This window comes from Podarcis gaigeae (genome assembly GCF_964106915.1).
Source record: "Podarcis gaigeae genome assembly, chromosome: 3".
Taxonomy (NCBI): Eukaryota; Metazoa; Chordata; class Lepidosauria; order Squamata; family Lacertidae; genus Podarcis; species Podarcis gaigeae.
In genome coordinates this window covers 23,910,528-23,926,511 of record NC_139680.1, presented here as the reverse complement: position 1 = coordinate 23,926,511, position 15,984 = coordinate 23,910,528, and positions in this window count along the sequence as shown.

Genomic DNA, 15,984 nt, shown 5'->3' with positions numbered 1-15,984 from the left:
TCGCAGCTAGGAAGAAAAAACACTCAAGTGCAAACTCTAATTGCCATCAACAAAAAAATAAAGTGATCCTCAGAACTTGAAGAGCAATGCACATGCATAATAAGTTGGTGTGTGATACGCGAATAATTATCCAGTCCAAAAGGAAACAATGGAAGAACTTTGTAGGTTGTCTGGGTTCATTTGCTCCAGTTGAGAGGACAGGCTGGTGATGCCCCCTAGATTTAGAGGCCAGAGTTGCCCTGCCCTTGCATGAAGTCTTAGGTTTGCAATTTTGGGAGAGGGGAGACTGCCTGCTGGAGAGCGGGAGGGCTGGTGAGGCCCCCTAGATTTAGAGGCCCTAGGCTTCAGCCTACTTAGCTTATACATAAATCCAGCCCTGGATGTCCCTATTTTCATCAGATAAATGTTGGAGAGTATGGAATAGGATGTCCCCAGGGGTTTTTTCAGCCTCAGTTCCAGCACCTCTCGGGTGGGTGCCATTGCCATTCTAAGAGAACAAAGGAGTTGTTCCTGGTGAGTACTGGCACCTCTTTTTCTAGAAAAATATTGTGGTGGACATCCCTATTTTCATTAGAGAAATGTAGAAGGGTATGTAACCCTCAGCCTAGCCTATGTCACCAGTTGTGAGAATATAATGGCTGTGCTTTGGGTGAAGAAGAAGAAGAAGAAGAGTTTGGATTTGATATCCCGCTTTATCACTACCCGAAGGAGTCTCAAAGTGGCTCACATTCTCCTTTCCCTTCCTCCCCCACAACAAACACTCTGTGAGGTGAGTGGGGCTGAGAGACTTCAGAGAAGTGTGACTAGCCCAAGGTCACCCAGCAGCTGCATGTGGAGGAGTGGAGACGCGAACCCGGTTCCCCAGATTACGAGACTACTGCTCTTAACCACTACACCATGTATGCTGCATTGAGCTCCTCAGAAGAAAGGCAAGATATAAATTTAGTAAATCAATAAAGTATAAATGAAATCATATTGTCCTGATAAGACCTGAATTATGCAATATGGTTTTCAAAACATAGGGGGATTGTTATATATAAAAAAATGAGTTGTGATTTACCAGAATTGCAGTTACCTTTTGGCAGTTATTTTAGCTTCCAAGGATATCCTGCTTAAAAGTCTGGGTAGTATCCTCTGACAAGCAAACTATTTAAACATCAGTACAAATTAATTAGCTTTTGATGCAGAGTCTTACTGGCTTTCCCCTGGCTGCAGAATCTTTTTGTAAAAATCTTTCCTCTGAGACGGAGTATGTTTTTCTATATAGGCTTAATTGCAAATTAGCTTTCATTCATTACAGTTCCAAGTTCAGAAGGAGACATTACTTGTCCAAGCACAAGGCCCTTCACATTATCCCACAGTAATGGTCTTTCAGAAAGAACCACCAGGTTTTGTGTGAGACGGGGGTAAATAAATGTGCTGGCATGTAACTAGGGAATGAGTTTTCAAATTACTTCAGTTCTTGCTTAGCTGGCACGCTAAGTTCCTTTTTTCCAATTATGTCATGAATATGAGCTGAAATGCTAGGTACTCAGTGATAAGCTGAGTTTTGTTTGGGGGCCTAAATGAATGGTGATGTCATCTAAAAGACTTGCTAATCTTCGACAATGTGTCTCTGAAAACTCAACTGTCAGGGGCTCAGGAGCAGAGGCACAGGGGAGAGAGGAAACGGAGAGCGAAGGGGAAGAATCTGAGGGCAGCGTAGGGGAGTATGACAGTGGCCCGAGAGATTCCATGAGCTTCTCCAGCGATTCAGAAGATTCCCAGAGGGGGGCGCCGATGGACAGGGCAAGGGGGGTCCCAGGGGGGACGTACCAGAAGCAAGGGGCCAGCGGGGACTCCCAAAGCAGCAGCGGGAGATCAGGACCAGTTCCCCCACCAGAGCGTAGTGGGGGGGGAAGAGTCCCATGTATCAGGGCCAGCGTCTCCTCCAGAGAGTGAGGGGACGGAGGGGAAGTCAGGTCCAGCTAGCCCCCCCGAAGGGGGAAGCAGTGACAGGAGCAGTGTAACGGTCAGGAGAAAGGTTGCCGGCTGGGCCCGCGCGCCAAGTTCAAATGTACAGGCGCGCGGGACAGCAGAAAACCCGGATTGGGAACCAGGTCCTAAAGCCCGCCGGAGGCAGGGGGAAGACTCAGGGGACTCAGCGTCAGAAGAGTCTAGAAAGGGGAAGACCCCAGTGGACAGGCGGACCCAGAGGAGGAAAGAACAAAGGAAGAGGTGGAGCAAGGCTAGAGTCTTAAACTGGTGTCTGGGGGGAGGAGATTCAGACGGAGCTTCAGCGGTCTAGAGTTCAAGACGTAGAGCTGCGCGCCGCGGCTTTGAAATCGAAACTGAATTTCAATATAGACTTTTGTATATATAAGAACCGGCGTTGGTCCTTTGTGAGCTGGGACCTCGGGCAGCTCTGACATCAACCCTTAGGCAATTCCTACAAATATGAAGTTATTGCCTAAAAGATAGTTTTATGTACTTATCTGATAAGAAGGATAATAGGTTCAGTTTACCCATTGTGTGCAATGCATTGCATTCCTCACTGAATAATGTAGTGTGCTCACCAAAGGTCTTGGACTACAGTTCCCATCAGTCCCACTGAGCATGGTCAATAGCCCAAGGATGATGGGAGTTGCAGTCTAAAACATGTAGAGGAGACCACATTGCCTACCTCTGATCTAATATGATTCTCTGCTCCAAGCAATTATGCTACAGTGTACCTGTGATTTGCTTTTGAGTCCCAGTATTGTTTAAAGCTGGGCACATCATAGTTTTCCATATATGTGGTAAGAACTCTATAGATTGTGCTGTTCATTTTCACTAGCTAAAATGACCTTACCGGAACCAACATCAGGGCTGGCCCAAGACATTTTGGCGCCTGAGGCCCAAATGACAGCTGAACCTATGACAGCTTAGCAATCATGACTTGAAAGGGTCTTAGCAATCTTTGACTCTGTTACATCTGAGTTTACGAAATCATTGTCAAACCACTGTTGGCTGCTTCTCCTCCTCCAGAGGCTGTTGTACCATGAAGATGGAATTGAGCATATGGAGAACAAATGCAGTGAAGGAGCTCTAAACTATGGTTTGCTTGCATAACATAGCCCACATGAGGGGGCAGCAGAAGTAGAAAAGGGCTGTGGGGCTGTGCCTTTAGTATTCCCACCATCACATAACTTGTGCCAGCTTTTCTATGTTTTAGTGTAACTTCTACAGCAAGTGGGTCTTTTGAACTCATGAAGTCTCTTTGCATGATTAACAATCCTGATCTTCCATTTAGTAGATGATTCTACACAAGTGGGGGGGGGCTTCCTCTGCAGAAGTAATACTAGAACAGAGGGAAGATGGAAGGAGTCACATGACAAATGGGGGCAGGCCTTGACATGTGGTCCTGCTGTCTTTTGCTACCCGTGTTCCCCGCTTAGGGCTGCAGTATCTGAAAAGGGCTCATTTAAGAGCTCAAAGCATGGCCTAGGTTCTCAGTGGTGGCATGCACAAACTGCAGTTTGCGATGAACTGAGCTATTGTTTTCTTAATACTGTTGGAACCTGCGAACGAAAAATCCCACATCTTAGCAGCGATCTTGAATTTCAATATAATCTGTTCCCCTGCGATATATATATATATATATACAGATACTATTATATTGTAGGTATATTCTGCACTGAATGCTGCTATAAAGGAGCAGAGTTTTATCGAGCATATTTTATGCAACTCATAAACTTGCATCCCTTCATGTAGTACCCATCTATTTTGCATGTGACCTTCACATTTGCCGCTTCCCCTTTTGTCTGCCGCTATTGTCAGACTTGAAATGTTTATGCAGGCACTGGAAATTCTGCATATGCTAATTAAGTCTCATTTATTACCGTGTTTGTGTTGGGTTCTGGTCAAAGGTCAACTTCCCTTTATGAAAAACAACTATTTGCATCCATTAATGTGTGTGTGTGTGTGTGTGTGTGTGTGTGACTCTTTGCAATGTTATGTCCATAAAACATTTCACTTAAATCCAGAAGCATACAGCTGCTGCATGAAAGTATTAAAGCCAGGATTAGTCTGAAGAAGCAAGTGGCAGGTAACACACAATTAAAAAGTGGGCAAATTTTATCCATTGTACAAAATGGAAAATGTTATAGGATTTAGAAGTGATACTCTGGTACAAAACCGTATGGAACATTGCTATCTCTGATAAGATTGCATACCACCTCAAGGCCCGACAAGGATTGCCACATTTCAATATGTATGGTGCAAATTTATTACATGTAAAAATATGCATCACTTACAGCAACAGTTACCAATAGCATCTTTTGAACTCTGGAATTCCTAAATTGATCCATTGGATTTAGTTGATGATGTAATATATTACCATCCATCTCCCCTGTTATTAAAATAAATATTCGTTACATTTTATTTTATTTTGTTTTGTTTTAAAGCTGTCTGTAATCGAACATTTCCTCCCTCACTGTCTTCTGACCATTTATATTGTGTAGCTACCAGGTCATCAGCACCATCGATAGCCTAAAGTGAGCAACTTCCTCCAACAAAGGCTAGAGATAAACTGAAGCCTTAGGAGTCTCTTCTTCCTTCACAAGCTCTGTTCCAGGCATGGCCTTTTGATGTCCAGATGTTGCTGAGCTGTAAGTCCCACCATCCCTGGCCACTGGCCTTGCCAGGGCTCATGGGAGTTGTAGTTCAGTCACATCTGGAAGGCCAAAGATTCCCCATACCTACTCTAGTCCTGTGGCCTGAAGACTGTGGATCTTAAAGGGCAAACATCCTAGCCTGGTGTCAAGCACTTCTTTCTCTGCCTGTGGATTCCACTGTGTTGGGTCCCTGCGCTGTTGGGCAGATGCGGTAGTTCAGGAGGTTCAGAGGGCGACATCTGTGGGGGTTCTAGTTCAGTTTATGAAGGCTCTAAACTGCAGCCATCAGCCTCAGGTTCTGAGACCACCAGCATCAGGAGCCTGACCCAATTTGCCAGCTGCTGATACATGAGTACCTTCTCCTCCTCCAACACTGGGCTTGGTCCACGACATGCTGGCTCCTTAACTGATAGTAGTTAGACACTACTATCAGCAATTGATGTGCATGGCCTTTTAAACAGCCAGATAGTTGTTTTTGTTGCAACCCTTTCCACACTGCTACCGTCTGAAATAAAATTAATACCAGAAGACAAGCTTTCTTTCCCAAGCCAATAGCAGCAACAGAGGGAGTGATATGTTGTCTGGGTCACAGTGAAGATGGGAAGTGTTAAACTCAGCCTAAAAAGTGTGCTCGTTAACTGCTGATTATTATATCCATGTTGTGCAGAAATTATACAGTTCATCCAGTGCTGCACATTATTGCTGGGTGTGCATGGGGAGAGGGAGGAATACACAAGCAGAACTGGATTAACAGCACATTCCTTGCCATTTCTACTCAGAAGTAAATCCTATTGAATTCAATAGAGTTAGGATGGCAGTCTACAATTACTAAGTTGTGACAAGAGTTAGATTGTTGTGTGTCATTGGGTTCCTCATTAGAGATTCCCGAAACCCCTGTTGAGTGTACAATATTTTCACTACCATAGACAATAATACAACTCATGGACTGCCTAAGGTTGCCTGGCTCCTCCTGCCCACATTTCCAATCTCAGTCAACATGGTCCTTTTCAGGGTACCCTTTTCTCTTCCCCCTACTTCTCATTGTGCCAAATTTCTGCACCAAATACAGAGCTGTATTTCTTTTAAGCATCTGAAGCTAGTCTTCTAGCTCTTGTTGTTGAGATGGATGGATGGAGACACCAGTATGTTTTTGTTGCAGGGTTGGTGAACCACCAGTCCATGGGACTGATATGGTCTGCCAAGCTTCTTCTTAAGGCCCACCATCCCTGGATGCAATTTACTGGCGACAGCACCGGTGGTGGGATTGCTCAGGGTTGGGGAGAAAACCCCAAACCAATGTGTGCTGCTTCTCCTCCCCCCCCCCGCCAACTATTCTGAAAACTATTGGTCGCAGGTGGCACTGTGGGTAAAACCACAGTGCCTAGGACTTGCCGACCGTATGGTCGGCGGTTCGAATCCCCGCAATGGGGTGAGCTCCCGTCCTTCGGTCCCAGCTCCTGCCCACCTAGCAGTTCAAAAGCACCCTTAAAGTGCAAGTAGATAAATAGGTACCGCTTTATAGCGGGAAGGTAAACGGCGTTTCCGTGTGCTGCACTGGTGGAGGCTCGCCAGAGCAGCGATGTCACACTGGCCACGTGACCCGGAAGTGTCTTCGGACAGTGCCGGCTCCCAGCCTCTAGAGTGAGATGAGCACACAACCCTAGAGTCTGTCAAGACTGGCCCATACAGGCAGGGGTACCTTTACCTTTACCTTTATTCTGAAAACAGAGCAAAGTGCTCCAAGCTGCTGTGGTTTTCCCTGTTTGCTTGGAGATTATCACCAGCACTTGCAAAACACTGCAGCAGATTGAAGTGCTCCTTTCTGTTTCCTGAACACTCTGGTCTGTTGTGATGTTTCCTGAGTGCTGGCGATGATTGCCAAGTGCTCAGGAAATATTGGAGCAGATCAGAGCACTCCTTCCTGTTTTCAGAGCACTTGATGAAGGAAAGGAGAAGAGCTTGGTGAAGGGAAGCCAACAATGTGGGGAACCAGTGCCTAGCTATCTGCGGTGTGTGTCTGAAAATAACTTTACAGCCACAGGGCAACCCAGTAAATATCGCTTGCAGCCTGCCTGCATATGAATCAGGGCTCAGAGATAGGGCCAGGTTGCTAGGCAAGGGAGATGCTTCTGGGATTCTCGGTGTCTGTGAGCTGTGCTGTGGTCTGCATCAGGGAATCCCTTGAAAAAATCTCACTGCCCAAATATTGAGAGAAGAGGTGTGCTTGCGCACACGTTCTGTGCTCATGGTATGATCTGTGGTCTGTGCATGTGCAAAAGTGTGGGCAGTCACACCCACTTTTTGGTCACATCCACAGGTGGCAGGTGGCCCTTAGAGTGTCTTCAGCAATGTCTTGGGATGAGAAAAGCATTGCCCAGCCCTGTTAAATAACACAGTGGGCTGGCTCTCATGTTGACACATACCGTATTACTTAATGCCCCATCAGTTGCCAATTCTTCACTGGAAGACAGCATTGAAAAGTATCATGCTGAAAGTGATCAAGCAGATCTTCCTGGGTTTTATCTGTGATGGCTTAAAAGCATGTCACGTGATGCTGCAGTCTTTGAGTAATGAACACAACTGCAACATTTTCTTTTTGCCATTCAGTCTGAATCTCTGTTACGGCTTCGTCTCTCCCACAAACGCAAGACAACTCTGGCTGTTAATTATTTCAGATTTATTGCTAAAACAACAAAGTAAGACGGAGCTCCTCTACTCATCATCCTCCCCAGAAGATGGAATTACCCGGACAGAGCTCCTCCCCCTTCCCCAGCACTGAAGCCCTCACACGTCTCTGCCACTTTTGAAATCCTACGAGATTTGGCAGAGCGTATTTCCTGCATTCCAACATCTTGCCCACTATCGTAGTTCTCACACATCTGTCTGTCCATTTGGTCAGAGCTCAGATTACAGCTGCTCTCCTCTCTGCTTTCTGCTGTTAACTGTACCTCTCCCTGTGCCTGCTTCTCCTCCTCCTGTCAGCACCTGACCTTCGCTGACAATCTCCTATCTTTTGCATTCTAAGAAATAGAACCTCTCTCTCTCTCTCTCTCTCTCTCTCTCTCTCTCTCTCTCTGTGTGTGTGTGTGTACAAACATACACATGACTGTGATTAACAAAACAGTTTTTTTTTTAATGTGGCAAAAATGTTATCAGCTGCTCTGATAAAAAAAATGAAATGATGCTTCTTCTAAAATGGTAGTTATGGATCTTTAAGGATAGAATGATCAGGAGGGCTTCATTCACTGAAGTTAAAGGATGCTGGTTAAATCTGCCTCATATAATCAACATGTTGTTGTTTAGTCGTTTAGTCGTGTCCGACTCTTCGTGACCCCATGGACCAGACTACATGCTTAACTCTAATTGCTTAACTCTAATTAATGCATGCTTAACTCTAATTAATGCATGAGTGGGTTAAGACCATAGAGTAAACTCCCCCTCACCTTGGGAGGAAGGGTTACCAAATTCCGTTTTCTTTCACTTCCACCATGTGAACCCTACCAGTAAGGAGGTCAAAGCAGGATACTCCAAGCTTAGACTGTGTGGCCATATTTATGTTTCTATTCAAATCATTTAGAAACATTTATCATTTTGAAACCTAAGTTATACTGCCTTGCTGCTGTGTGGAAAAGCACACGAATCTGACCTTTTGAATCCCAGCCGGATTAGCCAGTGGTAAGGGATAATGACAGCTGTAGTCCAACAACCTATGGGGACCCACGGTTGAAGGACATTGGACTAAATGACCTTTGTGGCCCCCTCCAACTCTATGATTCCATCTCTAGGACATATTGAAAGGCAACTGAAAGGCAAGAATTGAAAAGCAAGAATCACGCTCTATTACATCTCCTTTCTACTTGTAACTAAAATTCCCCTTTTAACACTATTGCTGAGACTATGTTGTTCTATTAATCTTGCAGAGGTGAGATTGATTTACTAATTCCTTTAATCTACAACATTGGCTTTCTCCCCAGGCAAGAGTGCTGTTTATCCTTCTTTTTCTAATTTAGGATTTTAAATAATGTCAAACAGCCATTTTTTTCCCCAAAAAGGGGGGGGGGAGAGCCTCAACAGTCAATGAACTTAAACTAGTAACAGAAACAAAATACAACTGGAATTCAATTGGCTCATTCTCCTTTTAGTGCTAATAAAAGTTAAGGATCTTTACAACCAGGAAAAAAGTTAATACATCAGCAAGCCCAGGTTTGCTGCTGTTAGGAAGGGAGCAGTTATTTTGGAAGACAGCGTCTGGAAGGAGAGACTTAAGATCCATTATATTAGGGTATGTTTTCTGGAAAAGGAGAGAGTGCCACTTTCTTAGATCTTGGATTTCCCATTTTCAGCTGAAGTCTTAGATAGGGATGCCAGTTTTTGAACAGGCCCCTGTAGCTGTTCCTTTCACAGCAATTTAATTTGTAGCAATTAGCAAGTGATAACATTTAGCTCCCTGCCACGAAAAGCTTCACCCGCTGACGTGAGGCTATCAAACCTCAGTTAAAGGCGCTTGACCAGGCTAGTTTTATTCCAGCCAGCTGGCAACCCTAGTCATCGGAAGAAGAAGAAGGGCCATTTGCCATGGCAACCGCAAGTCTAATACAGCAGAGTTGTATAATCACCCTCTGCTAAGGCAAGTCCATTTAAATACTGTACTGCTGCAGTGGTTGCATGTGAGCTGTTTGCCTGCCTCCAAATTAGGTTTTGAAATCCTTTTAATAAGAGAAAAATTAAGAAAGCACCTGAGCTGGTGTAGCTGAGTATTGTGCCAGCCTCCTTTCACTCTTCCAAGCCATGCATTGGCACAAGGAAGTCCAGGAGAAGGAGGAAGCTGCATCAAGTGCCCTCTTCTTCAGAACACAGGGCATGGATAGTTAGAGGAGGCAGTGAACAAGCCGCTGGGGCTGGAAAGGGAAAGCTGGTGGGGCTGTCAGATTGAGAGGCAGAAATGACGGAGGGAGGACTGAGTAAAGCACTTAAACTGTTACCAAAGAGGTGATACTTCACTTATGACAGTTGGCTGTAGAATAAAGCTCTTATGATTTAGGTAAGGGAAACAGAAAGTCCCCGACCAGAAAGAGGTCTTCTGGTAAAGACATAAGTAAAGCTTGTAAGGTAAGCGGTGGTATCCTCTAAGCAGCCTGTGACATATTTTGATTATGTGTTTTGTAGTTTTATATTCTGATTTTAATTATTATTATTATTATTTGATTTTTAAAATATATTTTATTAGTATTTTCCACACAACAACAACACGAAAAATATCAAAAAATAACAATACACAAAACACAGAAACCAACATACAAAAAACAAAACAAAAAATCAAATCCATATCTTACAAGTTAATAATATAAACACACCCGGCCAATTTTAGACCAATTAGCCTGCTAAATGTTATCGGGAAGATCTATTCAAGATTTCTACTTAACAAATTAACGACCTGGATGGAAAGCAACAACATCATCGCAGAGGAACAGGCGGGTTTCCGCCCTGGAAGATCAACAACAGACCAAATCTTGATCCTAAATCACTTGGCCACCAAGTATGCTGACAATGGCCTAAAAGCCCTCCACGTCGCCTTTATAGACTTTAAGCAGGCCTTTGATCTAATTCCCAGGAACCAGCTATGGGCAAAATTGGCAGCGACATCTATGGACCGCCGCCTTCTCCTGCTGATTATTAATTTGCATACAAATACCTTCCTGAGGATTAGGCTAGATAGCAAGGGGCTAGTCTCCAATCCGGTTGCCACCACTAGGGGGGTAAGACAGGGCTGTTTGCTTGCCCCTGCCCTGTTTAATTTCTATATTAATTCGCTAGTGGTGCATATGGCAAATACTGATTTCCATCCACCAAAACTGGCAGGACGAGCCTTGAATGTCCTGCTGTATGCGGACGATGCCACCCTATTAGCTACGTCCCCCATCGGATTAAGGAGGATGCTTCGAGCTCTTCATGAATATGTGACCCAACATGAGCTCCAACTAAATTATGCCAAGACCAAAATAATGGTCTTTGCCGCTCAACCGAAACCTAATTTATGGTCAATTAATGGTATTCCTTTAGAGCAGGTCAGCTGCTTCAAATACCTGGGTCAGGTTGTAAGATCAAATAGGTCCTTCTTGGCGCACAGAGAATACATAGCCTCGAACGCATCAAAAGCAGCCTTGGTGATTAGAACCCTGTACTCTAAGAAACAGGCACAAACTGTCAAAGTTGCCTTGCGACTCTTTAAAATGAAAGTCCTCCCTCTTCTACTGGTGGGCATTGCCTTGGGCTCATGTAGGGACTTTGAAAAATTGGAATCTATCCAAACCCAATTCCTCAGGGCCATACTCAGGATCCCCCCCTCCGTGGCAGGTGTGATCATGAGATTGGAAACCGGTTGCCAAGCCTTTAGGTATGTGGCCCTGAAAGCGAAGTTATGGCTTTGGCTTAAGCTTTGCTTCAGACCGGTGGGTTTGGCCCCCTTGATTCTGAGGGATAACTTTAAATCTCCATGGGAAGGGGAGATAGTGGAGGAAGTGCAGAAGTGCGGGTTGTCCTCCCTTTATATAGAGTCCATGACGTATAGCCACGCAAAGGCGGTGATCGCCCAAAGATTAAGGGATATTGCGAGACAGGAGGACATAGCCCGTGTGAAACCTGGGCTGTTTCTGGGGGAGCAGATGTACCGAGCTGCTCCAGCTCGCTACCTGGCGGATATCCACTACGTGGAATACCGCAGACTATTTACCGCGGCTAGGCTGAATGTTCTTGACTCGGCGGTTCTGAAGGGAAGATATGGAGGAGTCCCATATGACCAGAGATTATGCCATTGTGCGTTGGGTGAGGTAGAATCCACAGAGCACATTTTAATGAGCTGTCCCTTCTACAACGATTTAAGACAGTATCTTAACCCCATACTTACCCCAGCTTAGTCCCCGACAAAGAGGAAAGCAGACAGCATATCTGCTAAATAAGTCTTCTAGGAAAACAACTTTGTCAGTGGCTAAATTCCTTTTCCTGGCACTCAAGCATCGGAAACGTACAATTGAATGCCTTGATGTGGGTTATCTGTGGAGGTTTAGTGCTGTGGCCCTACCTTATTCATGTACCCCTATGATGTTTTAGTTCATAATTCTGTATTGTGTTTTATTTCTGTGTTTTATTTCTGACTATCGGTCGAATAAAGGAAATTGTATTGTATAATATAAACACTAAAAAGAAAAACAAACATTGACTTCCACCAATCCCACAGCACCTCCTTCACCTCTCATTGTGTCTTCCTGTTTTCCTGATCATCTCTATCCTAGCAACTAGATATAAATCCCTCTTCCTTATCCTTTCACTTCACAAGGTTATTCCAGACTCAGCCAGATTTCTGTCCTCGAACCTTGGCTTTTAAGGTATTCATTTAGACACTCACATTCCTTTTTCACCTCACTTTTTGGTTTTTGTCTTATTATATCTGTCAATTTGGCTAATTCTAAATATTCTGAAAGCTTACATAGCCACTCTCCCCTAGTGGGTAACTGATTCCCTTTCCAATACTTAGCCACCAGGATTTTATTCTCTAAACTACCCTGAGACCTGAGGGTATAGGTTGATATAATAATAATAATAATAATAATAATAATAATAATAATAATAATGTGATTGACAGTTGGGTAGCCCATGAAGCATACCCTGATAAGGTTCTGCCTGTGGAGCCAAAAACGTTCCCCACTCCAGAGACAGAACATAGTTACGAGTATTATAATTTGTAACGTAACAAGCCTGCACTTTTTGAAAAACCAGGGTGATTGTGAGAAAGCGGCTACAGCTATAGTATATAGAATGCAATCTAAAAATCTGCCTGATGTTGTTATCATTCAATTCTGCTTTAATCCCCATGTTTTTGGTGTTTCAATATAATCTACTTTCTGCATTCCACACAGGAGAATGCTAACAACCTGCTAATCTAAACCACACCATGCTAAGAAAAACCCAAACCAAACAGGCTGTAGGTACTGATGGCCAAAGCTTATTAGCCAGACTTTATAGGGCAACAACTGGTAAACTAACAATTGTCCAGCAGAGGAGCATCAGCTGAAGCAGCATGGCTCATGTCTACTTAGGCTTATCATGTCTCTGGAATGTTTCCCTTAAAAGAAAATCAGGTTCCTTTGCTTTAATTTAGAGAGCCACCCCTGCCCTCACAGACTAGGCATAATATTTTCATTATGTGATATTTCTGCATGTATTTTTATTTTATTTTTCAAAGTAGCATGCTCTGTCAAGTCTCCCATTTCTAGCATTTCTATCCTAGTCTGGGTGTTTGCAACAAATAACCCTGTCGCAGGAAAGAGAAAGGAAAACTATGGAAAATATACATCATAGAATTGCAGTAAAGCGTGTTCTCCTTCATGGAGAGCACGTGTTGCGGTTGGGTCTGCTGAGCCACCCCTCTATTACCAGGCAGGGTCTCTAAAGATGGCCTGGGGCAGTGATTGGTTCACTGGGTTGCTGGGGTAAAAGTTATGTTGCAATTTTGGTGGGAGGGGTAAAATGTTGAAATACTCTGCATGCAGCCTAGAGCTTTCTCTTTGTTGCGTGCAACGGATCACCCGCCCACCCGCCCTTGAGTAAGGGGTTGTTGCATTGACCTTGCTATGCCTGTCATGGGGTCGTCTGCCATTGGGGCAGGGGCCTGGTAGGAATTTTGTCCATCTGGCTGATTGGCTGGGCCATTTGGTTTTTGCCTGCTGCGTAGCAAATCGTCACAACTTGTAAGGTTGCGGTTAGGCATTGGTTATAAATTGGTGGAGGAGGGGTTAGGATAGGCTGTGCCTGCCCCTCCATGGTTGCTGCGGAAAGGGAATTCCATTAAAGGAATCCTGGGGCTTGCCATCTTTTCGTCCAATCCCTGGAATGGGACTAGGGCCAGCAAGCCTTCGGGGAGCATGCGGATGAGAATTGAGGGTCTGTGACTCAGCTCCATTTCTCCCCGACTTGCTTTCCCCCGCACTGTCTTTCGGTGGTGCCCGAAAGTCAGTTCTGTCCCCAGGCGGGGGGACAGATAGTCTTAACCAATGCCTAAACAATTTAAATAAAGTTGTGGCCAAAATTATGCCAAAAACCTTAAACAAAAATTAAGTGTGTGTTGTGAGTTATTTGGGGGGTGGCTTGGGGACCTCGACACGCAAGAGGCAAGCCAAGGGGAGAAAGTAGAAACAAAGGGCTTGGAAACATGCATCTTAAAAGCATGTTTCTTCCATCCTCTCCTCCCCACCCCCCGCTTGCCTATGTTTTTTGTTGTTTAGTTGTTTAGTCGTGTCTGACTCTACATGACCCCATGGACCAGAGCACGCCAGGCACTCCTGTCTTCCACTGCCTCACGCAGTTTGGTCAAACTCATGCTGGTAGCTTCAAGAACACTGTCCAACCATCTCGTCCTCTGTCGTCCCCTTCTCCTTGTGCCCTCCACCTTTCCCAACATCAGGGTCTTTTCCAGGGAATCTTCTCTTCTCATGAGGTGGCCAAAGTACTGGTGCCTCAGCTTCATGATCTGTCCTTCCAGTGAGCACTCAGGGCTGATTTCCTTCAGAATGGATAGGTTTGAACTTCTTGAAGTCCATGGGACTCTCAAGTCTCCTCCAGCACCATAATTCAAAAGCATCAATTCTTCGGCGATCCAGCTCTCACTTCCATACATCACTACTGGGAAAACCATAGCTTTAACAATACAGACCTTTGTCAGCAAGATGATGTCTCTGCTTTTTAAGATGCTGTCTAGGTTTGTCATTGTTTTTCTCCCATTTCCTTCTAAGGAGGACACTAGGAGGGAAAGAAGGACGGCTGAGAGCAAAGCCGTTACTGTCATTGGAAGGACTGCCATATTGCCTGCACCCTGTGCATATTAGCCCAACGTTTTCAGGGCTCTTACCAAAGGGCACTTCTGCATTCCCTTTGAATTCCATGCAAATATTTAGCTCAAAAGGCCAAGGGGTAGGGCAGCACAAACTTTTCAAAAATGAAATAACTTTAAAGGTGCCTAGAGAGTAGCAGATGGTGGAGTGGTGCTCACCTAACCTCTTGACTGCTGAGTCGCTGTTGCTTACTGGGAGGGGCGATGCAACAGGGAGGTTAGCAGGGTACAAACACATTGTTGGGAGTGCTAGTTTGGTTCTATTGGTGTATTTGTAAGCAGACACTGGGAGGTCAGGTGAACACTGCTGCCCCACTATGCTATCTGCTAGTATGCTCTGCACAAAATTGTCTGGACTTACTTGACTCAAATTTGGCAGGCTCCATGCCATCGGAAGGGGTTACCAGACCCACTAATTCCTCAAGTTCTGCTAAAAAGGCAAAATACAAAACAAAATACAGTGGTACCTCGGGTTACATACGCTTCAGGTTACATACACTTCAGGTTACAGACTCTGCTAACCCAGAAATAGGACCTCGGGTTAAGAACTTTGCTTCAAGATGAGAACAGAAATCGTGCTCTGGCAGAGCGGCAGCAGCGGGAGGCCCCGTTGGCTAAAGTAGTCTTCAGGTTAAGAGCAGTTTCAGATTAAGAACGGACCTCCGGAACGAATTAAGTACTTACGGTAACCCGAGGTACCACTGTATAGAGGGTTGTTGTGATTCTCCCATTTTAAATTAACGGGGAATGCAAACGAAGTCTTGTATATGAAACAAAGCATCCCCATGAAGCAGACTTCCCAAACAAAGTAACACATGAACCACATGTATGTGTGTATGTACAGTATGTGTAGGCGGGGTTGTGTGTGTGTGTTAATTGCACTACCCTCACGAATTCGCCTCTTACAGAGAGAGATTCACAACAGCACACACTCTAACTGGTTTTGCCTTCATTCTTAGCACAGCCCGCCATGCACAGCTGTTTGTTGTGCTTATTATTTACTTGTTTTGCTCTTTGTTTGTTCCTGGGTTGTTGAGCTTGGCATTTATTTATTTTTTTTATTTTAGGCTGCTTATTCTAGGTTGTGATCAATTCCTTTGTCCTCCTTTGGCGGGATGATCTGTAATGTGTTTATTAATCTCTTGGCATCCTTCAGAAGCTGCTATCATCTTGTCTTGGGCTTTTTTCTCTTTGTACATGTGTTTAGAAGTTCCCTCCATTATAGTTCTTTATTCTCCATTCATCTTATCCTTAAGGCTATTTAACTTGTTTTTGAATTCACAGCTCTTCAATACATTTCAGATTTTCTTTGTTACAGGATGCAAACTGTATTCCCTGCTGTATCATCTCTAAGAGTTTTTTGACCTTTGAAGTTGCACTACAGAATAAGATTATCAGGTGTCTCCTGCTTAGGGATGCAGAGGTTTTATTCTATCCATATTGATGACATCCAGGTTGTCTGCTTCC